We start from the raw sequence: 21,087 nt of genomic DNA, 5'->3' as shown, positions 1-21,087 counted from the left end.
GAGCAGGGCGCACACACTTTCAGGGTGTGTCGGAATGAACTTTTGCTATAAGGATGGAAAAATCCACTTTGTGCCGTGGCGCATGATCTAAAAGGGTTGAGCTTTTTTTTTTTATTGAGTTAATCAGAGCAATCAGAGTCTCATCTCCCATTCCCTTTAAGAGCCAGTTATGTCACACCATAAGCGCAGTTGCTATTTACATGAAGACTTTGTAAGTGGAAAAACTGAGCATTTCACTAGCAAGACAACAGTTAAATAGAGCATCTACAGCGTGAGAATGAGAGATAAGGCCTCTCATAATCAACTTTCACTTTCACTCTTGTGGATAGGGAAACGTGTTGTACACACAGACATCAATTAGCCTATAAATAATTAATTTAGATTGTTAAGCGCAAAGATTTGTTTCAAAACTATTTCTAAATTCAGTTGTAATTTCCAGCAAACGAATTAATGAACAATAATAACGAAGTGTGGTTAAAAATACACATGCTGTGCCCCATATGATCTAAAACCTGACAGGTGGGCAAATCTAAGCTTGTTTTTAATAAAACAAATATGAGACATAATATAATATGGATATAATAAATAATACTGCTAATAATAATACCATTATACAAAAGCAAATTGTTATGAATGAACTGAAGAAGGCGTGAAGGCAGTGGTTTTTAAATTTATGTAGGCTAGAAAATAATATGTTTTGTAATATTTTAATCCTTTATATTTATAACCTATATATATCCTTATTATATCCTATATATATATATCCATAATATTTGTATTCTTTTTCATTTGTAAAGATATCTGCGTATTGCTCTACATCTTGTGTGTATTAAGCAGTGAAGCCCAACTCTGTGCTGGACAATAGTCCGGCTTTGTTTTGGTCTATTGAAAAAATCTATTACAGTTTCTAAAAATAGCAACGGCCAGCAATGCACCTCAGAATGCCTTCCTATTTGACCAGAACGCCTATGGACGCACATATGAGCGCAAATGCATTTGCTATTTAAACAGCGTGGCGCAAAACTTCAAAACGACTCTAGCGCCAAGCTGGAACTAGCCAACAACTATTGCATTGCGCCTTGCGCCACATTGCGCCGGGTGTATGATAGGGCCCTAAGAATGTGTCATCATCAACATCACCTTTAAACTTACTAGCCACACCCTAGCAACCACTTACAGCACCTTAGCAACTGTCCCATTAGCTTCCATTGTAAAAAAAACTGCCATTGACTTTACATTGGAGAAACTGGAAACATACTAATCATACTAGCAACATGCTAATTCATATTATAAACATACTAGCAACATGCTAATTCATACTAAATTCATGCTAACAACATGCTAGTTTATATAAACATGCTAATTCATACAAGAAGCATGCTTACAACATGCTAACAATGTTAACATCACCTTTGGGATGTGGTGGAACGGGAGATTTGCATCATGTATGTGCAACTGCTATATACATACATACATACATACATATATATATATATATATATATATATATATATATATATATATATATATATATATATATATATATAGCATTGTATACCAAGGCACTGTGGAGAATATATATATTCTTCACAATGCCTTAGTATACAATGCAAATGCCTGATTTATTTATTTATTATTTTTATTTAATTTTATTCTATTTAATTTTATTAGGGATGACCAATGAAATTAATCTTGTGTTTTGAGGGGTTTCAAGTTTATTTTTATCATTGGAATACCTTATGTTATGCATGGGTGCATGATAGCGATCAGATCCAGATTAAATAAAATCTCAGAATGACATAATTAAGCAACAACCGAGCGATACTGAGAGAATAAAACAGGATCTAGTCAGAATGATATGGCACAGCAGGAGCTCAGTTAAGAAAACATCTCGTCTGCTCTTCTTCTCACCATCAGTTTCCTCTGTCTTATCAGCCGCTTCCACCGCTAATTATTAGCTCATTATTAGAGCTCCTGAAAGCGCGTGAGTGACAGAGTTATCAGTGAGGGAAGAGGTGGAGCAGAGAGTCAGGATGGTCAGTTTCTAAAAGCAGCGGCTGCAGATATGAGCTTCCTCTCTGACTGTGGATCAGACTGCCCTATTATCTGCTCCGCCAGGCCTGCTGTCTCTCACCTCAGCCCTTTGTTTATTCCCTGACACACCAAGTCTAAGGCCCCGTTTACACTAGTGCGTTTTAGTTTTAAAACGGTGTTTTAGATCAAAAACGATCCGCGTCCACACTAGCGTTTCACCAAGCGTCTCTGAACATATCTCCGTCCACACTATGCCACCAAAAACGTATATCACTAGACCATTCGCGCAGTCTGGGCATGCGGGTTCTAGTATAAACAGAAAGCATGGGTCTCGCTCTGCATTTTGTTATTGTTAGAGTTGTTACTAAACGTAACAAATGAATCACTGCACAATGGGGCCTAAAACAGACAATAGTGCAAACAACGCTCCCATTTCTGTGTCCATGTTGTTGTCTACAGTGCTGTCCTCCGGTAGCGTTAAAGCCATGTGTTATAGTCATGTGATAGAGGCTTGACGAATAAGGGAAGGATACGCAATGACACAAAAGCCCCAATCAGGTAGCGAATCTCAGTAGTCCCGCCTCCGTTTTCAGATGTCTCAGTTTTCCCTCATCCACACTGAGGCCCCGTTTACACTAGTGCGTTTTAGTTTTAAAACGGCGTTTTAGAATGAAAACGATCCGCGTCCACACTCGCGTTTTACCCAGCGTTTCTGAACTGCTCTCCGTCCACACCAAAACGCTGAAAACACACATCACGTGACCACACTCACACTCTTTGTCAAGCGCTGCAGCCCATCTACCCAGATGAGAGCTCGGCTAGTCGGACTTCTCATCAAGCATCTGCTGGATCTAATCTCACTATATTTATTAAACGTGATATTTCATTTATCTTGTTGTCTTTATCTAACTACATATTCCCTGACTTTGGTCATTGAAATCTATTACTTGTTCTCAGGTAACGTTTTTTGGCTGAACGCAAAGATAAGTTAATGATTAATGTAACCACGTAGCCTATTCTGTATATTGACTGATCGCTTGCCTTTATTTCCTATAATGTATAAACTTATTGTATGTTATACTTTTATAATGGCCATTATCGATAATTAAAACTGATATTCAGCAAAAGAGAGGGTGTGTTTCGTATTTTCACTGAAATTGAAAGGAGGCAGTTGTTATCGGCTCCGTTTTGTTATAAATATCCACACAGTGAAGATGACGCTCATATATGCAGCACGACGCCTCAACATTTCTGCTGTCTGTTGCTAATATTAAAATGAATATAGGCAGTCCTGCCTCCGTTTTCAGATGTCTCCGTTTTCCATCATCCACATTGAGACGGAGCAGCAGCGTTTCAGAATGAAAACGGCCTCTCCAGCGTTTTCGAAACGCTCCGTTTTCGGGGCTCGAGAACTCCGGCGTAGTGTGGACGGATGGCGTAACCGTAGCAAAACTTATGCGTTTTCAAACTAAAACGCATTAGTGTAAACGGGGCCTGAGACGGAGCAGCAGCGTTTTAGAATGAAAACGGCCTCTCCAGTGTTTTCAAAACACTCCGTTTTCGGCACTCGAGAACTCCAGCGTAGTGTGGACGGATGGCATAACCGTAGCAAAACTTATGCGTTTTAAAACGAAAACGCATTAGTGTAAACAGGGCCTGAGAGGGAGGGCGAGTGTTTGTGAGTTAACCCAAACAAAGGGTGGCCCCGGCTCTTTCCTCTGGGTGCTATGTTTGTGAAAGAGTGTGTATGGGTGTTTCCCAATGTTGGGTTGTGGCTGGAAGGGCATCCACTGCGTAAAACATATGTTGGATATGCAGCAGTTCATTCCACTGTGGCGACCTCTGATTAATAAAGAGACTAAGCCGAAGGAAAATGAATGAATGATTACACCAAATTCTTACACCATTCTTTCATTGTTTCATAATCTGTTCTCTTAGATTAAAGGTTAAGACAATGCAACTTCTTCTTGTCCTCTGAACAGTAAAAATATGCAGTTTGTGAACTTTAAGAGCACTTTACCGTTTTACAATTCTGCAAACATTACGGGGACATTAACCACTTTCAAAAGCACTTTTAAACTCTCTGAATACTTCGATAAGATGAAAGATTAGTAAAACAATGTCAGATGAACATCAAACTAAAACATTTTAGATTTAAAACGTTCCTTCAAACATATGCAAATGCTTTTCCCAGAACATCCTTTAAAGACCGGACAACTGTATTTAACTGTGTGTATAGAGTGTAAATATTTATTAACCCCTTAGCATTTCTTTATTGCTTTGTGGGCGGTACGCTGGAACTCTAACAGGTTAATGATTGAGCAGCAAAATGAGTTGATCATATCAGAGCAGCAATTTAGCATATTAGTATGATTCCTGAAGCATCACAAGACAGAGAAGACTGGAGTAATGATGCTGAATACTCACACAGAGTACCTCAAGAAACCTTAAAGGTGCTGTATGCAAGTTTTTGACTCTTCTAAACCATAAAAATACCATAATATGTTTGCAGATATTAAGGAAACATGCTGAGCATTCTTGTTTGTCTGAAAAACAATGCTGAAGTCAGTCGTGCTTTGTTTTGGTCCCTTTAACCCAAACACTGCCAGTTTAGTCAACTATATTTCAACACCCGGACATTTCTCTTAACATTGGGATGTAATAATAAGGGATATGCCCACCATAATAAGGGATTGACTGTTTTGAGGATTGCATAGGAGGGGCGACGGCATCTGTAATGAAAAGGAAGGGAATCTCGCTGTTTAAATGTTTATTTCAAAGTGTTTTCATGCATAAATAAAACGAAAGCACAGAACATACTCTCATTTAAGAGAAAGGGCAGCCCCTGGTGGTTTGGCGGGATGGGTTGCATATAGGGAGGATTGGCCCTTTAATATTTATTGCCAACCTTCAGAGAAAGACAAAAAAATAAATAAATAAATGGGAGAAATATGGGAAAATACCTTTACGGGATGAAAGCCGGATAGAACTGTAAAATACTGGAGAATCCTAGAAAAACAGGAGGGTTGACAGGTATGGACTGAAACGCGACTCCCGGTGGTCAGTAGCAGACTCTGAAAAGAAACACAGATTCAGAGTTCCACATGAGGTGGTTATTATTTAGCAAATAATATAAATATTACAAATGTAAACATTAGGTGAGCAGGTTACATTGTAACCCCATGTCTTAACAACACAGTGCGTGACAAGATTTGCAGAGTTAAGCAATTTGGCTGTTTGCACCAGACGAAACATGACAGCTATTTAAATACAGCCATTCAGAAGCACAGAATAGTGCACTCGCTGCACTCCAGCGAAATGATAAGGTTTACAATCTAATTAATACATAAATAACCTCTTTAACATTATTAAATGTAGATGCTGAATCACTGATATGTGTTGGCTTGTATTTGGCTGAAATACAAGTCAAACTACATTTAAAAATCACTATACCTTCTTTTTTTTATTTGCATTTTCCATACTGTCCCAAATTATTCTGATTCGTGGTTGTAGAAGATGTCTAGGTCTGTGTTGATGTGCTGTCTGTCTGTAGTCTCTTTCCCGGGTCTCTGAGAGGTGACGGGCAGCCATTTGTATGTAGAAGTGCGTGAGGTGAGAAAATGAAGCTCATTCACACCTCAAGTGTCTGCAGGGGTCCTGAGAAATCACTCTAAACACTCCAGCAGTCCAAACACACACCAGGTAGACCCTGGAAAACACACACACACACACACACACACACACACACACACACACACACACACACACACACACACACACGCACACTCTGATCACACTTCTAAAGAATAATATTGAAAAATCAAGCCTATTTATATGACTGATTTATATTATATTATATTATATTATATTATATTATATTATATTATATTATATTATATTATATTATATTATACTATTTTATATTATGTTATGTTATATTATATTATATTATAATATATTATATTATGTTATGTTATATTATATTATATTATATTATATTATATTATATTATATTATATTATGTTATATTATATTATATTATTTTATATTATATTATATTATATTATATTATATTATTTTATATGATGTTATATTTTATTACATTATATTATATTATATTATTTTATTTTATATTATGTTATATTATATTTTATTACATTATATTATATTATATTATTTTATTTTATATTATGTTATATTATATTATATTATTTTATTTTATATTATATTATATTATATCATATTATATTATATTATATTATATTATATTATATTATATTATTTTATATTATATTATATTATATTATTTTATATTATATTATATTATATTATATTATATTATATTAAATTATATTATATTAAATTATATTATATTATGTTATATTATATTATTTTATGTCATATTATATTATATTATTTTATGTTATATTATATTATATTATATTATATTATATTATATTATATTATATTATATTATATTATATTATATTCATTTATTTTCTTGTCGGCTTAGTCCCTTTATTAATTCGGGGTCGCCACAGAGGAATGAACCGCCATTATTTTATATTATATTATATTATTTTATATTTTATTAACCCAACATTGGGAAACACCCATACACTCTTGCATTCACATACATGCACTACAGCCAATTAAGCTTATTCAATTCACCACTACCACGTCTTTGGACTGTTGGGGAAACTGGAGCTAACCTACGCCAACACGGGGAAACATGCAAACTCCACACAGAAATGCCAAATTACTCAAACCAGTGAGCTTCTTGCTGTGAGGTGATCGTGCTACCAACTGTGCCACTACTATATATTTGGATTAATTTTGAAGAAAATGTAAAACTAAATAAATTTAATTTTTCAACATATACTTAATTTAATATGAATATATTATATGGCGGGGCGATGCTGTGGCGCAGTAGGTAGTGCTGTCGCCTCACAGCAAGAGGGTCGCTGGTTCAAGCCTCGGCTGGGTCAGTTGGGATTTCTGTGTGGAGTTTGCATTTTCTCCCTGCGTTCGCGTCGATATTCTCCGGGTGCTCCGGTTTTCCCCACAGTCCAAAGACATGCGGCACAGATGAATCGGGTAGGGTAAATTGTCCGTAGTGTATGAGTGTGTGTGTGGATGTTTCATAGAGATGGGTTGCGGCTGGAAGGGCATGCATAAAACATATGCTGAATAAGTTGGTGGTTCATTACGCTGTGGCGACCCTGTATTAATAAAGGAACTAAGCCGAAAAGAAAATGATTGAATGAATATTATATGGCGTAAGTAATTTAAAAGAAAGAAATCAGCGCTCTAATGAGACAACTAACAATAGAGTATAATTACCTCACTTTTGTACCAAATTAGTTCCTTAAACGTATATATTAGTAGCTAAACATTTTAAGTGGAACATTTTTGCATGTTTTAGGTACTAATATGTACAATTGAGGTATTAATATGGGCCTTTATTTAGTGTAGATATATGTATATGTCTATGGCTCAAAGGAGCGCTACCCTGTACTAAAATGGCGGCTGTATTGACACATTTCTTCCAAAAGAGAACAATAGCATAGGGACATCTAATGTAAATATCTATGTGGACTTTTAAGGCATCAAAGTGTTGTCCTTTTGAAAAGGCACCCCAGTGACAGGTTTTGTAGCTTTATTTCTGAGAGTGGATTGAAGACAGAATAATTAGCCCCGCTGTTTTTTTTTTCCCAATTTCGGTTTAACAAAGAGAAGATTATTTCAACACATTTCTAAACATAATAGTTTTAATAACTCATCTCTAATAACTGATTTATTTTATCTGTGCCATGATGACAGTAAATAATATTTTACTAGATATTTTTTCAAACCACTTCTATACAGCTTAAAGTGACATTTAAAGGCTTAACCAGGTTAATAAGGGTTATCTAGGCAGGTTAGGGTAATTAGGCTAGCTATTCTATAATGATGGTTTGTTCTGTAGACTATGGAAAAAATATCGCTTAAAGGGGCTAATAATTTTGACCTTAAATGTTTTTTTTTTTTTTAATTAAAAACTGCTTTTAATTAAGCTGAAATAAAACAAGTAAGACTTTCTCCAGAAGAAAAATATTATCAGACATACTGTGAAAATTTCCCTGCTCTGATAAACATCTTTTGGAAAATATAAAAAAATTAAAAATAAAAATCAAAGTGGGGCTAATAATTCTGACTTCAACTCTGATTTTCTCTCTCTCTCTCTCTCTCTCTCTCTCTCTCTCTCTATATATATATATATATATATATATATATATATATATATATATATATATTCATTCATTCATTTTCTTGTCAGCTTAGTCCCTTTATTAATCCGGGGTCGCCACAGCGGAATGAACCGCCAACTTATCCAGCAAGTTTTTATGCAGCGGGTGCCCTTCAAGCCGCAACCCATCTCTGGGAAACATCCACACACACACATTCACACAAACACTCATACACTATGGACAATTTAGCCTACCCAATTCACCTGTACCACATGTCTTTGGACTGTGGGGGAAACCAGAGCACCCGGAGGAAACCCACGCAAAGGCACGGAGAACATGCAAACTCCACACAGAAACGCCAACTGAGCCGAGGTTCGAACCAGCGACCTTCTTGCTGTGAGGCGACAGCACTACCTACTGTGCCACTGCCTCGCCCTCTCTCTCTCTCTCTCTCTCTCTCTCCCTCTATATACATATATATATATATATATATATATATATATATATATATATATATATATATATATATATATATATATATATATATATATAGAGAGAGAGAGAGAGAGAGAGAGAGAGAGAGAGAGAGAGTGAGATAATATATAGGTGTAATAATTCTGCCTTCAGCTGTATGACTATATATATAGGGTAAAAAAAAAATGTATCCGATATTATTTAAAAGCCTATATTATTACTTGAGTTCTGTATTATTTTTTAAAAATGTATGCAATGTACTGTGAGATGCAACTTGGATATTACCGCCTTTCTGTGGGGCTTGTGATGTCTTTGTGCTAAATGAGCAGAACAAAAGCAAACACACACAACTCTCCAACTCTTACCCTTGGCCTGCTGCTTCTATTATCGCCTCTCTGTTTAATGAGAGTCTGTATTAAGGAGACATACAGAACAACGCACGGGTCTGAAGCGCCTCATTGAGAAAAACCCAGCGTTTGACACATTTCTGTGAAGAGGAAGCTGTGTGACTTTATCAAAGCCCTGTCACGCACCCAAGTCTGCTTTACTGCGCTATTACCCTGTTTCTCCTGAGGCCGCGGGCCTCCTTCAGCTCCAGGCTTTGCTGTCTAACCTGCTTCCAATATTTTAACCCTGCTGAGACAGTTATGCTCTGTAAAAGATCAGGACGTCCTGGGTCACAGCACGGAAAATCGGCACCTCTTCCTGACTCAAATGATGGGTGTAAAGACTGACCGCTGACCTGCTTTATGGAGAGATTCTGGCTGTCACATTAGCAGCTCCCGTCAATGCTACTTCTTAAAGGGATAGCGCCAACAACTAAATAGATAGATAGATAGATAGATAGATAGATAGATAGATAGATAGATAGATAGATAGATAGATAGATAGATAGATAGATAGATAGATAGATAGATAGATAGATAGATAGATAGATAGATAGATAGATAGATAGATAGATAGATAATTTAAAAAAGATTCAGAGGATGGAAACCCAGCTAGTGTTTCTGAAAATATTATTTAATCTATTGAAGAAAAAAAGTCACCTACTTCTTGGATGACCTGAGGGTGAGTAAATTAAAGGGATAGTTCACTCAAAAATGAAACTTTACACAATATTTACTCACCCTCAAGTGGTTCCAAACTTTTATGAGTTTCTTTGTTCAGTTAAAAAACACAAAAGAAGATTTTTTGAAGAAAGCTTAAGACCGGTAACCATTGACTATTTAACTAAAACCATATTTTGTGTAATCAATAACGTCTTATTAATGAGTTAATGCATAAATATGTAAACATTTAAAATGGTACTGTGTTATTACTATCTTATATATGTTTTATTACTATTATAGATCATTTATTTATAAGTTTATTTGGGTATACCCATTATAAGGTATTTGCTACAACAGTGCAGAAAACCAAAAGCATCAGTAGTCTCTTCCTCAACATCAGTAGATTCCTCCACAACATCCTCAAGTGGAGTTGTAATTTGTTTTAACGCAATATGTTTATGCTTTTGGTAAACACAACCTGTAAGGCACTCATAACTGGAAAATGTTCTTTGATAGTCAATAATCATTAGGACCACATATTTTTTAGGTAAAATTTGATTTGAATAAAAATGTAATTATTAAAATATTTAATTAAATCAATTTATTAACTTTAAGTTATGTATTTTAGTATTAATGTTAAGTATTAATACATTTAAATTAGTGTTATATAGTGTCTTGATCTTATCATGAGCTGAGGGTACAATTTTGTTCCTATAGGGAAACAAAATAATATAATTGTACCTTTAAAGGTGTCAAACTGGTCATTTACGGTAAAGTTTTGTACCCAAATGTGCTGTAAAAGATACAAAAATGTACCTTTCAAACCTAAATCTCGACGTTTGTACCTTTATAGTTCATTTGGGTACAAAATTGTACCGAAAAGGACCAATTTGGCACCTTTAAAGGTAAAATTATATATTTTGTTCTCTCTTGAAACAAAATTGTAACCTCGCTGTTCCTTTTTTTCTGACAGTGTAGGTAGATTTGCTTTTAGTCTTTTTAGTCATTCATAGTTGAGAAATAAATAGTTCAATACATTTATAAAACATATATGTAATAAAATAATAAATAAAAAATAATAATCCATTTTACAGTAATGGTCCATAAAAATAATTGTCTGTGATCAATAACTTTTCAGTTATGACAAGTACAAAAATGGCAAAATTGTAATATCCAGTTATTTTATTTTGAGAAAAAGTTAAAAGGCAACCATCATAACTTAATAATTTTATTAAACACTAAAACCGTTCAGTAACTTCACTTTAATGAATAAATGCAGAAGTGTTAAAACACCGCGTTATTACCATGTTATAGATGTTTTATTACCATCCATTTTGTCGTTTTTAGTCTTTTTTTTTGTCTTTACTGTCACGTTTAATTGAATTTATTGAACCACTACCTAATAAAAGTACTAATTCCTTTACATTTTTGAACGTTACTGTGTTATTACTATGTTATAATGTTTTGTTTTTATAAATGTATAGTAAAATTAACTTAACATTGAAAAATCCTTAAGTAAACAAATAAATATAGTGCATTAATGTTCTTAATACAATGTAGTCTTTACTGTCATATTTAAATTGATTTTATTGAACCCCTATATCTAATAAAAGTACTAATTTCTTTGGATTTGGATATTACTGTGTTATTTTCATGTTATAATGTTTAATTATCATTAATGTATGGTAAAATTAACTAAAAATTGGAAAATCCAGTAAGCAAATATATATAACGAATTTATGCAGTTATAACTACAAAATAATCTTTACTTTCACATTTAATAGAACCTATTAGCTCTAACTCAATAAAAGTACTAATTCCTTTAAAAACAAACAAACAAACAAACAAACAAACAAACAAACAAACAAACAAACAATCAAACAAACAAACAAACATTTGAACAGTAGTGTTTATGGAAACTTCCCCAAGTGGCAATTCTCCTTTTGCGCACAACACCTACACTTACCGTAAATGCAGGTTAAGAAATGAAAATTCACAAACAGGCAAGTGTGGATTCTTTTGAATTGAACGGTCAACAGGCGTCTGTCTGATCTCCAGTGAGAGGTGTCTGAAGCTGCATCCCAAGCTAAAAAATGTGCAGCCAAAATTAGCATGACTATTGAAAGAGAGAGGAAACCCCAGCTTTGCTCACACTTTCCACTCTCACCTCACCGTCCACTGCAGGATCAAGGCAACTCAAGCCAGAGCCGTGGAGACTGAAGCCTCTGTGAATCATGGAGGATGCAAATGTGCCATTAAAGCCACTGACCTCAGGATCAAAGAGCACCTGTGAGGAATAACAGCCATGACCTCCACCATGAATGATCATAATGGACGCATCACCTGAGAGCGAACACCTCCTGTCCTGTGTCTTCAGAGGAATGTGACCCCTAATGCTATGCCTTCACCCCGGCTTTCATGCATGTGACTGACATTAGGGTGTTCTCTTTCAGATATTTCAGAGAGGCTCTATTGACTTTACCTCAAAATAGAGTCATAAACAGGAAAGGCAGGTATTCAGAGCAAAACTATCCCAATGGACAGTCAAAACTAGCCAAAAACTAGCCCAATAGCCAGTCGAAACCAGCCCAAAACTAACCCAATGGTCAGTCAAAACTAGCCAAAAACTAGCCCAATGGCCAGTCGAAACCAGCCCAAAACTAACCCAATGGTCAGTCAAAACTAGCCAAAAACTAGCCCAATGGCCATTCGAAACCATCCCAAAACTAACCCAATAGCCAGTCGAAACCAGCCCCAAACTGATCCAATGGTCAGTTAAAACTAGCCAAAAACCAGCTTAATGGCCATTCAAAACTAGCCCATTTGCCACTGAAAACTAGCTCAAAACTAACCCATTGGCCAGTTAAAACTAGCCCAAAAGAGCAAACAAAACTAGCCAAAAATGTACATATTGGCAAGTCAAAACTAGCTAAAAACTAGCCCAATGGGCAGTCAAAGCTAGCCCAAAATTAACCCAAATGTCAGTCAAAACTAGCCCAATGGTCAGTCAAAACAAGCACAAAACTAACTCAATGGCCAGTCAAAAAATAACAAAATAAAATAAAAAAAGGCCACTGAAAACTAGCCCAAAACTAACCCGACGGTCCGTCAAAACATACCAAACTAGCCAAAATCTAATTCAACAGCCAGTCAAAACTAGCCAAAAACTAGCACAATGACCAGACAAAACAACCCAAAACCAGCCCAAAATAAGCCCAACTGAGCATACGAAACTAGACAAAAATTAGCCCATTGGCCAATCAAAACTAGCCAAAAAACTAGCTTAAATGGGCAATCAAAACTAGGCCAAAATTAACTCAACTGCAAGGCAAAACTAGTCCAATGGCCAGTCAAAACTATTCAAAAACTAGCCTGATGACCAGTCAAAACAACCCAAACCTAGCCCAATTGGCAGTCAAAACTAGCCCAAAATAAGCCCAAATGGGCAAACAAAACTAGCAAAAAACAAACACGTTAGGTCAATGAAAACTAGCCACAAGACTAGTCTAAATGGACAAAGAAAACTAGCACAAAATCAACCCAATTGCAAGTCAAAACAAGCCGAATGGACAGTCAAAACAACTGAGCAAGCAAAACTAGCCAAAAAGTAGCCATTGTCCAATCAAAACTAGCCAAAACTAGCCCAAAATTAACTCAATTGACAGTCAAAACTAACCCAATGGCCAGTCAAAACTAGTCCAATGGCCACTGAAACCTAGCTCAAAACTAATCCAATGGCCAGTCAAAACTAGCGAAAAAACTAACCCAATGGTCAGTCATAACTAGCCAAAACCTAGCCTAATGACCAGTCAAAACTAGCACAAAACTAACTCAATGGCCAGTGAAAACTAGCCCAATGGCCACTGAAAACTAGCTAAAAACTAACCCAATAGCCAATCAAAACTTGCCCAAAATAAGCCCAAATGGGCAAACAAAACTAAAAATTAACCCATTGATTAATCAAAACTCGCCAAAAAACTAGCCTAATCGGACAATCAAAACTACTACAAAATTAACCCAATTGACAGTCAAACTAGCCCAAAGGCCAGTCAAAACTAGCAAAAAACTAACCCAATGGTCAGTCAAAACTAACCCAATGGTAAGTCAAATCTAACCAAAAACGAGCACAATAGCCAGTTAAAACTAGCCTGACTGTGGTGCTCTACAAGGATTATAGGGTGAGTGATCAGTGAGGGTTGATTCCTGAGAGTTAATTCAGAGATTGTTGCTATCTGTATGGAATTAAAGCCTTCACAGACTAGCCCAATGACCAGTCAAAACTAGATCAAAACTAACTCGAGAGCCAGAGAAAACTCCCCCAATGGCCACTGAAAACTAGCCCAAAACTAACCCAATGGCCACCATTTTATCCTGACAGTGGTGCTCTATGTAGTGCACTCCTCAAGGATTATAGGGTGAGTGATCAGTGAGGGTTGATTCCTGAGAGTTGATCCAGAGACTGTTGCTGTTTCTAAACCAATGATCAGAGGCAGATCACGGCTCAGGCTGCCATCTGTGTGGAATTAAAGCCTTCACAGGGAAGTGTGTACGTTTCCATCGGGGGGTCATGGGGTTGGGGAGGCGCAGGGTGGGAAAACATGTTTGGAGCATTAGGAAGCCAGTTTATCCCGCTGGCTTTTAAAACGCACATGTAATTTGCAGTTGTTGAGCTGGAGCGTTGCATGCAGAACGCGGCCCAGGAGGGGGTGACTCCTGCCCAACTACAAACACATGAGCTGCCGAGGGTCCGTCTCACACTCCAGCTAAACGCCGGACCCGGGATGCTTCTGGACGCTCCAGATGGCGCAGTGAATGCACCACACTTCCTATCGGCCCAAAACATACTTGCGAGAAACATAATAAGGGGTAACGATTGAGGGAAAAGACCACCAATTCCTATTTTGAATTGCATAAATCTTTGGCAGATGAAAGCGGCAGGATTTTATCATTCGCCCTATGTCATTATGGGTAATTGGGGCTTCAGGGTAGAAGAGAGGTCACATTCCTCGTCTCAGTTAAAATGTTTTAAAATATAGAGCTGTCGAGCTAAAGATGTTTAGTATGTTTTCTGTTTTATACAACTTACTGTGACGGCATTCAGAACTTTTCATTATCTATCCATCCATCCATCCATCCATCCATCCATCCATCCATCCATCCATCCATCCATCCATCCATCTATCTATCTATCATCTATCTATCCATCCATCCATCATCTATCTATCTATCTATCTATCTATCTATCTATCTATCTATCTATCTATCTATCTATCTATCTATCTATCTATCTATCTATCTATCTATCTATCTATCTATCTATCTATCTATCTATCCATCCATCCATCCATCCATCCATCCATCCATCATCTATCTATCTATCCATCCATCCATCCATCCATCCATCCATCCATCCATCCATCCATCCATCATCTATCTATCTATCTATCTATCTATCTATCTATCTATCTATCTATCTATCTATCTATCTATCTATCTATCTATCTATCCATCCATCCATCCATCCATCCATCCATCCATCCATCCATCCATCCATCCATCCATCCATCCATCCATCCATCCATCTATCTATCTATCTATCTATCATCACCTGTCTGTCTGTCCGTCTGTCCGTCTATTAGAAAAAAGAAAACATTATTTTATATGAAAAATATCAAATACTATTGATATTAACATATTTCGTTTGTTAATTTAAATGACTTATATGTTATACACACACACAAAACATTATTTAACACAATTATTGAGTTCTTTGGGAACAACTTAATTGTTTTATAAAAATTTAGTCCCTCGGACGTTTCTGGAGACCGTGAATCAATGTAGCCGGAGGTTTGTATGGCTGCATTTAATTTTTTTTAAGCGAATGCTACGGGGCGGTATGATGACGTTCCTTTTGGCGCTTACTGGCTGACCGATTACCTCCGTGTGGAAGGTTTTCCCACCGCAACCAGTTTGTCTGGTAAGCTCATCGTAGGAGATGACCACGATGACGACGACGACCGGGTTTCAGAAATCAGGTAAGACAAAAACAGAATTCAAAAAATAAAATGAACGGGTAAAGAACAGGGTGAGAATGTGGTAAAATCAGAAAACGTGGTAAAAATCAGGCGAGAGCTTTTCTTTTCTGGACGGCTTTTGTAAATTGTCGACTAGGTTTCGGGAAGTAAGTGGGCGGGCAGGTCAATCAGTAAAATTGGTTGGGTTTAGGGAAGGAGGAGGGTGGGTCAGTCGATTGGCCAGTTGCCCAGTCAATCGTTCAGTCGGTGGACAGCGGCCTCTGGTGGTTTTATGCAAGAAAAGTGCGGGTGCGAACAGCACTCGCAAGAAGCAAATGAGGCCGTACTCACACTAGGTACAGTTGCCTCGAACCGGGCCAAAGCACGCTTGTCCCCCCTCCCGTCTCCGAGCCTCGGCACGCTTTCGTCATCGCTGCTGCGCTGTACAGAAGCACTCTCTATGGCAAGCCTTTTAAGCATTTAAATCTTTGTTCTGACTCCATAAATATATTTAGAGATATCTCTAATTATATTTTGACTAGTCATAATTATAATTCGACTAGTCAGAATGACAATTAGATATATCTGCAATTGCAATTGTACTAGTACGAAATCAGATTGGAGATATCTGCAAATATATTATGACTAGTCATATTTTTCCATTGACTTCCATTGAAAAATATTTGCAGATATCTCTAAATGAGTTTTGACTAGTCATAATACATTTGGAGATGTCTTTAATTCATCATATTTAGAGATATTTACAAATATATTTGAAGATATCTCTAATTAATTTACTAATAGTCGAATTACAGTTGTAGATATTTTGAACTGGATTTTTTACGAGTCAAAACTCATTTAGAGATATCTGCAAATATTTTTCAATGGAAGTCAATGGAGGAATATGACTAGTCATAATATATTTGCAGATATCTCCAATCTGATTTCGTACTAGTACAATTGTAATTGCAGATATCTCTAATTGTCATTCTGACTAGTCGAATTATAATTATGACTAGTCAAAATATAATTAGAGATATCTCTAAATATATTTATAGATAGTCAGAACAAGGTTTAAATGCTAAAACGGCTTGCCATACGCTCTCACCCAGTAGCACAGTGGAGATTTCTCTAGTTGTATCGTTTCAGTCGTTTGATATGCCGTCAAATATTTCGCCAAACAGTCCTTAGGGATGCGGTGACACGCAGTCAGATATTTCGCCGAACAGATCCGCCACTTTTGGCGCTCATAAACAATCATAAAGCTCTCGTGCTGCAGGAATGAGGAGGTCTGCTGAAGGCGCGCAGCTGGCGTGCTGTGAGGAGTTTGCGTCTTTAATAAACTACGGCAGTTTGCGTTCACTGAACTGTAAGAATGATTAATAAATCCATATGAAACAGCCCCTTAAAAGTCACGTCTCGCTTTCGGTTTCGGGCTTTGGCGCGTTTTGCACTCACACACAAGCGTACCGCGCCAAAGCCCAAGTGATCCGCGCTCAGGCACACCTCTTCCAACCGGGCCAGGGCCGGCCAAGTGAACCGTGCTTGAGCCAGATTCAGCACACTCACACTTCTCAAACGATCCGGGAAACGGGCCTGGCAACGGTACGGATGGCATAGTGTGAGTAGGCCCTGAGATGCGAAAAAGTGCACACAGCAGCCTCTTGCGGATTCGCTAAAACAAAAACTGCAAAAATACGCACCTCCCAGGGTGTATTTCACAGTCTCCAGAAACATCCACAGGACTACATTTTCAGAATGAGCGTGGGTTGGAGGTGAACTATCTGCTGCTGCTTTCAGTAGTATGGCAATAAATGTCATGTAACATGCCGTTTAAACTCACATTATTAACATTACACACTGAATAAAGCAAATGCGGTGTACCTGAGCTGATCATGGTCAGTTTTCTGTTGTTTAGCTGAAAGAAATAGAAGCCGTTTAAAATATAGGAATTTCAGATGTTCAAAATTCCTTTTATTATGGAAAATTTTTCTTCAATTTTTTTTTTGAACAAGACTTAAATCAGCCTTTAGGATGACTAGTCAGGCATACTGCTGTTGGTGTCATCAATCTGGCAACCTGCGCTTGCATGTGTTTTGAACCAGGTGTGCAATACTTAGTTCAGCCACTGGATGTCAAACTTGCATACTGCACCTTTAATTGATTTGGGTTGGGACAACATCAAGGAATTATGTGGAAGAACTCAGCTTTTTTTTTTACAGTGTATGTGTGTGTTGTCATTTTTGAGGGGAGCCATCACTTTAAGACCAAGAATAAACCTTCACCAACTTATATTGATGACATTGAACTGACATTCAAAGCACAAGTGTTAATCCTGTTCTGTCCAGCACCCACTTACACCCCACCTAATTAATATTCATGATCCACAGTTCATATTATTCCTCCAGCCCTATATACACATCAGATCCTGCTATCAAAGCTCCTATTCAGCTAACACAGAAATCTGCTGGAGCCTGTTCATAAAGCAGAGCTGCTAAGTAAACCGCTTTCTGCAAGAAGCAATCTTTAACCAGTAACGCTTATTTAAAGCAACAGGGTTTGATTGCTTTCCAGAGTCTTCAGAAACAAAGCTCCCCGAATAATGTCAAGAGGGGTGTTGCTGAAAAAGAGACGATAATAAGAGGCTGTCCGAGCTTCTGCAGGGCTTTGTCCTCTTTTATTGTGCTTTATTGCGCCATTGGTTTCCCCGAGAGTCTCGCAGTGAAATATATTTGACTCATCACCAGCAGAGTTGCTCAAATGTGTGTGTGTGTGTGAGGGAATGAGGCTGGTTTGGATGCTGGGGAGGGGTTGACCACCGCATGCAATCTGTGGGGTTTTCTGCGCCTTCTTTTGTTTTGTGACATGAGCTTTTCCAGCAACGACTGGACGCACAGGCTCCAGTAAATCACAACTGAGCTAAATTTAATTCTGACTTTGTCTGGGGCCTCGAATATGTGTGTGTGTGTGTGCGCACATGTGTGTGTGTGTGTGAGAGAGAATGTTTTTCAGCCAAGAGAGAGGGAAAAAAGTGAGCTGTCATACACTACTACTGTCTGTGCATCATGTGTGTGTGTGTGTGTGTGAGAAAGAGAGTGTGTCTGTTAAAAAGTGCAATTTAAACTTAATTGAAAAAAAAATTACCCAAAAATGGGTTTGTCCATTTTTCACCCAACATTGAGTTACAACAACCCAGTGTTTTTTTACAGAGTAACTACCCAGATAACATACGAATGTGGACCATTTTAGACAGTTATGCAGCACTGGTGGTCTTTCTTTGGCCCTGACAAAATGAACGTGAGCCTGAAGTGGCCCACCTGTACAATGGCAAACGGGGGCCAAATATTCTAATTCATAAATGGGCCATTTAAGGCAAGGATTTGGCACTTATGGCAAAATGTAATCAGATGCTGCGTCTCAATCGGCATACTATCCGTCCTAAATAGTATATGAAAAAAGAATTAGGGCGTACTCACACTACAGTTGCCCCGACGGCCAACACTTACATTACAATCAGGCCTGGGCACGCTTACGTCATCGATGCTGCGCTGTTCAGTAAGCGCTCTCACTCAGCACAGTGGACATTTCTCTAGTTATATTGCTTTAGTCCTTAGGGATGCGGTGACACGCAGTCAGATATTTCACCGTACAGATCAGCCACTTTTGACGCTTATAAACAATCATAAAGTCCTCATCCTGCAGGAATTAGGAGGTTTGCTGAAGGTGCAGCTGTCGTGCAGTGAGGGGTCTGCATATTTATTAAACTAAGGCAATTTGCGATCACTGAAGAGTAAGAATGATTAATAAATCCATACATCTCGCTTTCAGTTTCAGGCGGGTTTTGCACTCACATACAAACGTACCGCGCCAAAGCCCAAGTGAATCGCGCTCAGGCCACCAGGCCAGGGCCGGCCAAGTGAATTGTGCCTGAGCCCATTTCAGCGCACTCACACTTTTCAAACGATCTGGGAAACGGGCCTGGGCACAGTACGGATAGCATAGTGTAAGTAGGCCCTTTGTATGTCCCTAACCTTAATATGTCGAAAAGAGTTTGCCAGAGGGTCCCGGATGGCTTGCTATTTCCGGTAAATAACTTAAGTGTAGACGCTCTACACTTTGGCTGTTTCTCAATATGCGTTCTTCAGCGGTCTTGCGTCCTCGTGTTCTCGTGTAACATCATCATCAGCTGCCTAAGTTCAGTTCCAATACTCAAGACCGCAAGTACGGAGGACGCGTGAAACTTCCCGGATGTGATCTTGATATCGAGGACGCACCGATGCAGACTTGAGCACCGATCTCGCTCTGGAAGTCCCAGAAGTCATTGCGACTGGAGGTGGGAAGCACAGTATTTAATTTAGATTTATTATTAAAGGGCCATGAAACCCCCTCGTTTCAGCAGGGTGTTTCACACCTCTACTTTGGAAAAAGTCAGAAAAGTGGGCGTGTCCAGCTCTGTTTAGGGGGGAGTGTCGGAGGAACTAAAGTGGGAGGGTGTGGGAGTGTCTATTTGGGCACGCGCGAGTTTCAGTCAAAATACACACACACACAGTAGAAAGTGATGGTGTTTAACCTACATGGACATCGGTAGTGGAATTATTTGCCAAATTATTAAATGGTGGACTTTAACTGCAGTTTGGCTCTTTCATTCAAGGAATTCATTCATGCCCCTCGCGACAAACGAGACATTTGATTCGAGGAACTGCTCTAAGCGTGTATTTTTCATGCAATGTTTGATACCGCACGGCGAATGAGAGAAAAAAAAACCTCTGCATTTTCCGGAAACTTAGATGCACACGGCAGGTAGCGTCAGAAAGCCGCGTGTGTTATTCCGGTCACTAAATGCGGTTAAAAACCCTACACGAGGTTAAAGTTTGGTTGTGATCCTAACATGTTACGGTGCAATAGTTAACTTAGTTCGATACGAACAAACTGAATAAACAAAGAGCACTGGTCGCTCACTTACCAAATCTGTAGAGACAGGACAATCACCAGCAACTAGAGCCGCGTCTTTATTAAGAGGAGACTACAAGCGTATCCGATCTCAGCGTTTGCAGATGAAAACAGCTCTCAGGTAAACAATAATCCTCCTTAGACACGTAAGTTATTGTTGTCGAGCGTCGCGTACACTGTTAATCCACACGTGAGTCTGAGCTCTCACAGAGAGAAAAAGAAAACGAAACTCAACGGCAGCAAACTATAAAAGCAACACTTCACGCTTGTTTTGCCAACACAACGTGGCGTCCATGTCGTGTAAACACAGAAATGAATATTAATGAAGTTGCACAA

The 21,087-nt window shown here is 38.0% G+C and overlaps 1 long non-coding RNA gene across 1 annotated transcript in view; it reads right to left on the bottom strand.

Moving 5' to 3' along the window:
* Positions 1–1,621: 1,621 nt before the first annotated feature.
* Positions 1,622–21,087, bottom strand: part of LOC141377107 (uncharacterized) — a 477,282-nt gene continuing 457,816 nt past the window's right edge. The window contains exons 2-4 of the long non-coding RNA XR_012389114.1: positions 5,488–5,743; positions 4,998–5,108; positions 1,622–4,766 (exon numbers count right to left, since the gene is read on the bottom strand). This is a non-coding gene — a long non-coding RNA (uncharacterized lncRNA). The remainder of the gene's footprint in view (positions 4,767–4,997; positions 5,109–5,487; positions 5,744–21,087) is intronic.

The sequence above is a fragment of the Danio rerio genome, chromosome 13, assembly GCF_049306965.1.
Source record: "Danio rerio strain Tuebingen ecotype United States chromosome 13, GRCz12tu, whole genome shotgun sequence".
Lineage (NCBI taxonomy): Eukaryota > Metazoa > Chordata > Actinopteri > Cypriniformes > Danionidae > Danio > Danio rerio.
The sequence above is the reverse complement of the archived record's forward strand: the minus strand, read 5'-3'. Positions and strand labels throughout refer to the sequence as shown.